Consider the following 9154-nt stretch of genomic DNA (forward strand, 5'->3'; position numbering starts at 1 on the left):
GTGTATTTATCTTTTTTCTATCAAAATCGATATAAAATAAATTAATTCAATATCTTTAAACACAATATCTCTATTTATATCTTAGATGTCAAATATAATTTTATGTCTTTATGTTCTATTGCTATCTCATTATCTCACTTTAAACAAACCAAGCCTTAGATCACCGAAAACATAGTGAGTGTTATGAGCCCGTAGTACTCATTAGTAGTCCCAGTTATATTCCTTTTGTTGCATTTGGTAAGTGGTAACTAGCATTTTTAAATGGAACATGTATATTAAATTCAAATTAAAAAACAATAAAATAGGTGGACTTGACTACTTGCCATTAATAAGTCTTCACGGTCTTAATTTGTTTCTAAGCATAAACATTTTCTTAATAAGATAGTCAGGAAACCATGTCCATTATACACATTGAATAATCTTTTTTTCTTCTATCAAATTTAGAAAGACTAGAGATTATGGCTCTAATAATATATTTGTTATTAACACATAGCAGGTTATTACATACATATATAACTTGTTAATGTTATGGGACTAAATTAAACTAAATGACACAAGATCCAAAATCTGTGATGCTGCCATTATTATTAACTGGCGTAAGCCATCTTTTACAGTCCTTGACCGCCAGATTAGATCACACTTATGGTCTCACCAAAATAAATAGAAAAAATTATCTTCTTCTTCATCTATTAGATTACAATTAGCTTAATACTGAAGCCTATAGTATATGGATCCAATTAAAACGAAAAAAAAATATAAAGACTTAATTAAAAATTTGATAAAATTATATAGACTAACAGAATAATTAAACCTTATTATTATTATTTGAAGAATCCAAAAAAAAACTAAAAAGGTCACAGATTTTAGGATTTTGCGGCTTAGAGAATTTGAATGTATGATTTGCATTGGTGACAAATAAAGACATAAAGCATATGCATATAGTTTGAAATACAATACATAGCGCCTAAAAGGGGTTGAAGCCATGATCAAAATATTTAAGCAGATAAGATAATTAAGGATAGAATTTAGAATTTTTGAGGAAGAAAATATAATTTGTGTTGATGAGGGGCCACATAAAAAAATTGATGAAAGTATGATAGCACACGTGAATAAAATAGGAGGGGAGGAGCGTCTTCACGTGTGAAAGGCTGGACCACAATCCAGTCTGTGTGTTTGCAACAATGAAAAGATTTTATAAAAAGAAGAAGAATATTTACCTACAAATAAAGTTATATTATCATTATTCTTTATATTTCTTGTGTTATATAAAAAAAAAAGTATGATTTCATGGACACAAAATACTCTACAAAATGCTAATATGTAAAATTATAATACACTATAGTGCATATGAGAATTAGACTGAACTTATCAGTTCAACTGAATTAACAAAAATCGATTCGGTTCAGGATAAAAATAGATTAGTAATTAGGTTAATACCTGAAAATTTGATTAAAAAAATTGATCAATTATACAAATTGATCTGAATTTAAATAAAATTTTAAACTATTAAATTTTTATCTCGGATTTTAGAACATTAATGAAGTGTATTATATTTCAAAAAGTGATTTAGAACTTCGTAGTTGTAACGACTTTAGAAATTATCTCTGGATACAAAATTTATAATATATTATCTCTTGTCTAGTATTGCTGAGCATTTACAAGTTATTACCTAATAATTACTTTGAATTACATAAGCTTTCATATTATACTATAATTTAGTAAATCTAATTGGATATTATAAACTAGCTAGTTCAAAAAATAAAAGTTACCTAATGTTTTTTAAAAAATTATCCTCTTTTATAATTTCATTTTTTAAAAATAAACTGAATTTTAATTTTAATCACTAATCACCAAATACAATACTAAATCAGACTCAACCCTATCGATTTCAATCTCTTCGAAACAAACAATATCTAATTGTTTTGTTGAGGTATGGCTCAGGTATTAGTGATGGGAAGAATAAGTTAGAAGTTAGAACCTTTGACTAAGAAACATACATCAAACCCAAGATGGTCAGCAAGTTTGACTGGGCTATATGTATTATGATGCCATTCTGTAACTCTGTATATGTTTGATTATTATTGCTTACAGATGCAGAATGGGGGAGTGGGGAAAATCATAGTTCCGAGACCAACTGCTTTTGTATTCAATCAACTATTATATGCTTTGTATGTGTCACTGAATGGCCTGTCTTGCACACACTCGCACGAACAATAAGGACAACAACCCTCATTTTGTTGTCTCTCACTCTATCATATCCTCATTCATCACTGCCTCATCATCATCATGACATTTTTCTGTACGCATATATATTCACTATGTTAATGACAAAAAAAATAATTAAGATATTGAAATACAATAGAAATTCAACCATGAAAATCATTTGTATAGATTATATATTAAAATATAAAATATACATTAAAAATAAATTAAATAATACATACATAAATATACCGTAATTAATTTGATAATTTATTTTAAATATATACATAATATTTTTGTTAAAACTATTTTTTTTATACTTTTTTAAACATAAATATTAATTGATTCATATTTTTTTTTTTGTATTTATTTTGTATTTGAATCAATATTAGTTAAATTTTTTTTTTTACTAAAAATATTAACTTCTAACATTTGTTTTGTTTGGATACACACAAATTAAATGAGTTTTATTTATAATAATCAGAGAAAGATGTAGAAAGTTGAATGATTGGGAGATTTATCACGAGTTAAGAGAGGCTAACGGTTGTGCGGACAGATTAACAGCATATAGGCATAGTTTGCTTATTGATTTTCATACTTTCTTTTTGACTCCTTCTTGTATTGCTTTGAACTTTGTTGCTTATGCTAGAGGGTAGCTGTCTGTACACAAAGTTACTGGTATGGGTTGCGAGATAAATTGGGAATTTGCTGGTCAAGGTGATAATAGAATTTGACTTTTGAAGCGGCGGGGGTGGTACCTGCAAAGATACTCCGACGCTGAAGTCAGAATGGATCTAAGAGGTATAGATGAAGGTTAAGAATGTGCCGTACCTGAGGGAGCCCTTGGCGGTTTGGCCTCCTTTATATAGTCAGGGGTAGTTATCTTATCTTATCTTGTTGGCTAAGATAGTGGAGATATTTGATTTTAAATGTTGGTTAGAAATTTGAGATTATCAGGGCGGTTTGGGCCATGAGGGAAGCTTGGACCTGGATAATCGGGTTTGGAGACTGCTCTGGCAAGGGACTCGAGGATTGGGTCCATAACAGTTGCCCCTGGAGCGTGCTCGGTCTTATCGCTAAAGGAGCTTTTGATCCTCGCCGTGCGGCCGTGAGCTTGGCAGGGGAGGGCAACGTTTGGGGAATGCTTGATCGTCCCGTTACTTGTCCGTTGCCTTTCCTAAAGAAGGGTTTTGTCAATTGCGGTTACCTAGGCATCATAAATGATGCTTTAATGTGGGGAAGTTTTGGTTTACCCTAGCCAATTTTTTCCTTTGCTCTTTATTTATTCAAAAATGTTTGGGATTTTTGGGCTTTTATTTCTTCTTGCCTTACTACTGTAACTACTCATTTCTGTTTTTCTTTGAAAATTCTTTGCCTGTGACTGTCCCTTCCTCTTCCATTTTTCTTGAGTATTTTTTCATATCCCTTTTCTGGAGTTGTTTTTGGATGCGTTTGTTGATTCTTTGGTATGCTCGTTGGTGCCGTGTTTAGCTTCTACATTATACTCTCGTTCGTTTTCTCCAAAATCAGGTTGGTATTAATTCTGTTGCTTCCATTTTATCTTATTTGCTTCTACCTTATGATTTGCGCTTTCTAAGCAGTGGTAGTTAGAAAACTGGGGGTGCCATAGTTTCGTGTTTTGTGGGAATTGGTAGAGGAAAGGGGGGGCTGCCCCTGTGTTAGAATTTGTACGATTTTCTTGCTCCGGGAAGTGGGCTGACAGTGGTGCCCCTTTTCATTTTTAGGTATGGTTCGTCGGAGAACTGAGGGCGCTAGGGCTCCCATTATCTCGGTTGGGGTGTCTCCAACGCTTACTATTGGGTGACCTCTGACGTGTGGGGGACACTCTTCCAAGTTATTGAGGAGGATCTCCAGAAGTTGCGAGATGATGGCGCAATTTGTGGAGGTGGCAAAGCGGAGCGACAATACGAGATTTTGCTTCCCGAGATGAATGAAAGGGTCTGCTATATAAACCCTGACTCCCCCCGAGTCGCATACTGCTTGTGAGTCTATGAGTCAATGTTTACTTGGTTGGGGGTGTGACTTTCCTTCTTCCCGTTTGCTCAAGCCTTGCTGAATCGGTGTTCGGTGGTGTCGTCTAAGCTGCATCCTAATAGCTGAGTGGTCATCTAAACTTTTAAATTAGTTTGTGATTACTTGGAGCTCTCGACTCGCATAGAGGTCTTCTTATATTTCTTCCTATGTACCCTTCTGACCAAAGAGGGGAAGCATAAGAAAGGCTATGTATCTTTCTGAGCATAGCCAAACCGGCGGATCTTTGGATTATTTGAGGATTCCTTCCACGATTTTAAGGAGGAATACTTCAAGATATGGCCTGCTCGGGGACACCATCCTTTCTGGCTGACCCTTGAGGGGGAACGCCGTTTTGTTACGTATTGGAATTTTGGTGCCGGTGCGTCGTATTTAACTTGGATTACATATGAGGGTTTGTCTTCCGAGAACAAGGATATTGCCGACGTTCTGTTGTTGGTTTTTGGGGATAGGTCATTAAATCCTCAGGATGTAATGGAGGACCCGGTGGCGTGGCAGACTTACGTTGGTGGGTTTTGTTGTCTTATGTTTTTGTTTTTTTCTTCTTTATCGCCGAGTTTGTAACTTTACTGAAAAAAAATTCTATCCCTTTTTTAGTTGAGATGGTTGGGGGCTTGACCACGCTTGCTCAATTGAAAGTTGCTATGGCTCGGGATGCTAGGAGCGAGGGTGGTGAGGCTTCACCGTCGACCCCTCAGTTCGTGACTCAGCCAGATTCTCGCACAGTTTCTCAGGATGTGATTGCTACTGGGGCTGCTGGAGCCGGGGCTAAGGCGGAGGTAGAGGTTGTGGAGGTTTCGGTTTCCGAGGCTAGCAGGAAGTGGAAATAGGCGTTGAGGGTAGTTTGGGGGAGAACTTAGAGGATGTAACACTCTACCATATAGATCTTTACGCTTAAGTTCGTAATAAGAGGTGGTGAGGTATTACAACCTATAAAAGTAAAATGCGTACATAGGCATATATAAAAAGAAGTTTAACTAGGAGCCTTGAAGAAAAAAAGTTGAACAAAACAAACAGAAAATACGTCGCACTTGAAACTGTTAAGCGTATAAGGGATAGATATCAACGCACGGATAAGATAACATACATGTGAAAATAGAGTTCCAAAGAAACATATATCAAGCTCCAGACTCGACTTGCAAAGTAAAAGTCGGCCAGAGTATATATATATACACACACACACATACACACACACACACACACACATACATACATACATACATACATATACACAACCCAAAAATATTATCCAAAAGACAAAATATAAACCTTGGTTCTCCGAATTCAACCTCTAAGAAGGACAAAATACAAGGTACGTACAAGATGGAGAATGCTACATATATACATATACAAAATAAAAAAAATAAAATCCCCAGAAGTAGATCTTCGCGTCCCAAGAGTCTCCAACACGCTCAGCGAGGTACCTCACGTCCTGCATCTGAAAAACAACAATATATGTATAGAATGAGAACCAGGGATTCTCAGTATGGTAAAGGTACCCGCATAGATAATAAATAATTTTCCGGAAAGCCAAAGGCATTCCAAAACCCTAACAACCCATATTCACATCCTAAAGTTTTCATTAAACTTGAATTATGGTGACTAAGTCTAAGGATCCTAATCTAACTCTTCATTTATTCTTCTCTGCAAACCTCCAATCCACCAAATGAAACAACCCTCGGCGCCTCACTCACCCACCAAAGGAATCTCTCAGAAGCAAACACAAACAAGACAGACAAGGGAAAACACAAACATGTAAACAAATACAGCAAATAGATCATATAACAGTTAAGTACAGGTAAACAAATAGGCAAGCCCAAAAAATGCATACTCAAACAAAATATACAAGTGCATATGATGCATGTCTGCCCTATGACCGATGAGTCTTATCTATCGGTTATTTAGCCAAACCCGACATATCCGGTAGTGAACCCTGGATAGTCCCTGCATGCGCGCATCCCCAAGAGTCTATTGCATATATATCATCATCATCATCATCATCATCATCATCATCATCATCATCATCATCATCATCATCAATCAATCAATCAATCAATTATCATCTCATTGGAAGAATTCGGGGAGTTAAAGTGTCCGGTCATATCTTGAGACAGAGGGTCAACAGAGTATCGAGTCTCAACCTAGAGCGAGTGGTTGTAAGCCATTGCATCTACCCAAAAAAACTTGTGTCTCAGATAATTTTAATGCACATGCCAATTGGATCTTTAGTTCATAATTTATCAATGTCATCATCACCATCAATTCATATCTCATACAATCACAATTCATCATTATCATTATCATCTTTATCCATATCTTATGCATCTTTACCCAGCCTCATTGATTCAATAATTTATTTTACAAATCTCCCTCAATGTCAACTTAACTCCCTAAATAGGGTTGCCCTCTTTCCTAATCCCAACACTGGCTATCGAACCTTAAACAGGAGTTACAGACGTTTGAAAAGTTAGAGGAATGTTTGAAAAGTAAAAAATTGTAAGTTTCAGCAAAACAGGAGTCATGCGTACGCGAGCCTCCTCCCACGTACGCAAGAATTTGCAAAAAGACTGTGTCCCGTACGCATGCACTGTCTGCGTACGCGAGTATTTTGGGCAGAGGAAAGGTTCCGCGTACGCATGTGAGAATAGTGGGTAGAGAAAAATCTCATGTACGCATGATACATGTTGCATACACAACCATATCAAATTGCCCAAAAAGCTGTTAAGTTTAGAAATACCAGTTTTTTGCACCAAACTTTTGACGCGCATAACTTTTTCGTTGAAAATTATTTTCATTCCGTTCTTTAAACGTTATAAACTTCTCGGACCCAGTTTTTATTCAAAATAAGTTTCATAAGATTTAGGGGTCCGAAAGCCAAGTTATGGCCCGCCAAAATTGGTCAAAATTTTAGTTTTTACCAAAAGTTTAAACCCTCTACATTTCCAAAATTCTCAACCCAAAACCACTCAAACCATAACCAATTCAACACCAATTATTCCTACACAATATCTCATACTCATTATCTAATTCAAATCACTTCAACTCCTAAATTCATCAATTCATTCAAATAATTTTCATACATATTTCCACCAAATTCACCAATCATCATCAACATCATATTTATACAATTTTAATCTGCCAAATCCAACAATTCAGAGCATTCAAGTCTATCCTATGACAACTATCCCAAGTTTTCATGTAATATTATAGATTAACTACAAGAAATCAAAACCATACCTTGGCAGATTTTCTCCCAAACTACAAAACACCTCAAGATCTCGTTTTTACAAGTTTCCAAGCCTCCAGAGTCCACTTGACAAGCTTCCAACCACCAGAGTTCCAATTCAAGCACTCCACTTCACCAATTTGACATCAACTTCACATATCTCCAACCTAATTTCATATAATTTCATACACATTCACACTTTCAATACCCTAACCTCATGAAATTGGAAATTTTGAAGGGGATAATAGTTCCTTACCTTTACCCACGAACAATTGGATGAAATCCAGTGATTACCCTAAGCTAGTTCAACCCTAAACCATCAAAACACAAAATTCTCAATACCCTTAAGCCAAAAATCACGAAATTAAAGAGAGTAGGACAAGGTGAGAAATATCAAATTTCTTACCACTTTATTCGGATGAATTTGAAGAGCTCGGCGATGGTCACAGACGATGCGCGCGATCGGAGTTCCAGATTGAAAGTTAGAAGGAATTAAAGTTGGGAGTGATTTGGGGTTAGGGTTCTCTTCACTCTTCTCCTTCTTCAGCGTGTTTCATGTGTGTTAGGGGAAGGGAAGGCTGAGTTCTTCATTTATATGTTGGGCCTTGGGCCCAATACGAGCCCGGTTCAACCGGTTCGGCCCGTTGGCCCGGTTTTGAGTCAAAATCTTTAAAATTAGTGTTTTAATTCGTGTTTTAAATATTTTTACTTCTCTAAAATATAAAATTTAATTTCCTAATTTCTTTATATCATAGTTAATTTATTAGTTAATTATTTATTAATTTTCAAGGTTTTACATCCTACCCACCTAATTAGGAATTTTGTCTCCAAAATTTAATTACATGAGAATAACTGTGGATAATCCTCTTTCATCTCCAATTCAAGCTCCCAAGTGTGCTCCTCAACTTCGGCTCGACTTCATGCAACCTTTACTAACTGAACTTCTTTTCCTCGGAGTTTCCTAACACTAACATCTTCAATTCTGACCGGGATCACTTGAAACATCAAATCATCTTTCAATTGAAATGGTTCAGGCTTTATAACATGGCTTGCATCAAAGGTATACTTCCGAAGCTACGAAACGTGAAATATGTTGTGTAGGTTCGAAAGATGAGGTGGTAGAGCTATTCGATACACCACTGGCCCAAACATCTTCAGGATGTGAAACAGACCAATATAATGGGGATTCAGTTTCTTTGTTTTTATCGCTCTCCCGATACCTGTAGTCGGAGTAACCCTAAAAAACACATGGTCGTCCTCTTCAAACTCGAAAGGTTTTTGTCTCTGATCAGCATAGCTTTTCTGACAACTCTGAGCGGTAAGAATTTTAGATCGGATATTCTTAATCTATTTTGTCATCTCTGCCACCAACTCAGTCCCCAACAAACTCAATTCTCCGACCTCATACTAACATAGTGGAGATTGGCACTTTCTCCCATACAGAGCCATTCCGATACTCGCATGGTAACTGTTGTTATACGCAAACTCCACTAGTGGCATATACCGGTCCCAACTTGCCAGTTGGTCCAGCACACAAGCTCTCAGCATATCTTCCAGGGTCTGTCTTGTCCTTTCCGATTGATCATTGCTTTGAGGATGGTACACAGTGCTTAGGCATAACCGAGTCCCAAACCCCCTCTAGAATGCTCCCCAAAACCTTGAAGTAAAGCGAGA

This window comes from Arachis ipaensis, chromosome B05, assembly GCF_000816755.2.
Source record: "Arachis ipaensis cultivar K30076 chromosome B05, Araip1.1, whole genome shotgun sequence".
Classification (NCBI taxonomy): domain Eukaryota; kingdom Viridiplantae; phylum Streptophyta; class Magnoliopsida; order Fabales; family Fabaceae; genus Arachis; species Arachis ipaensis.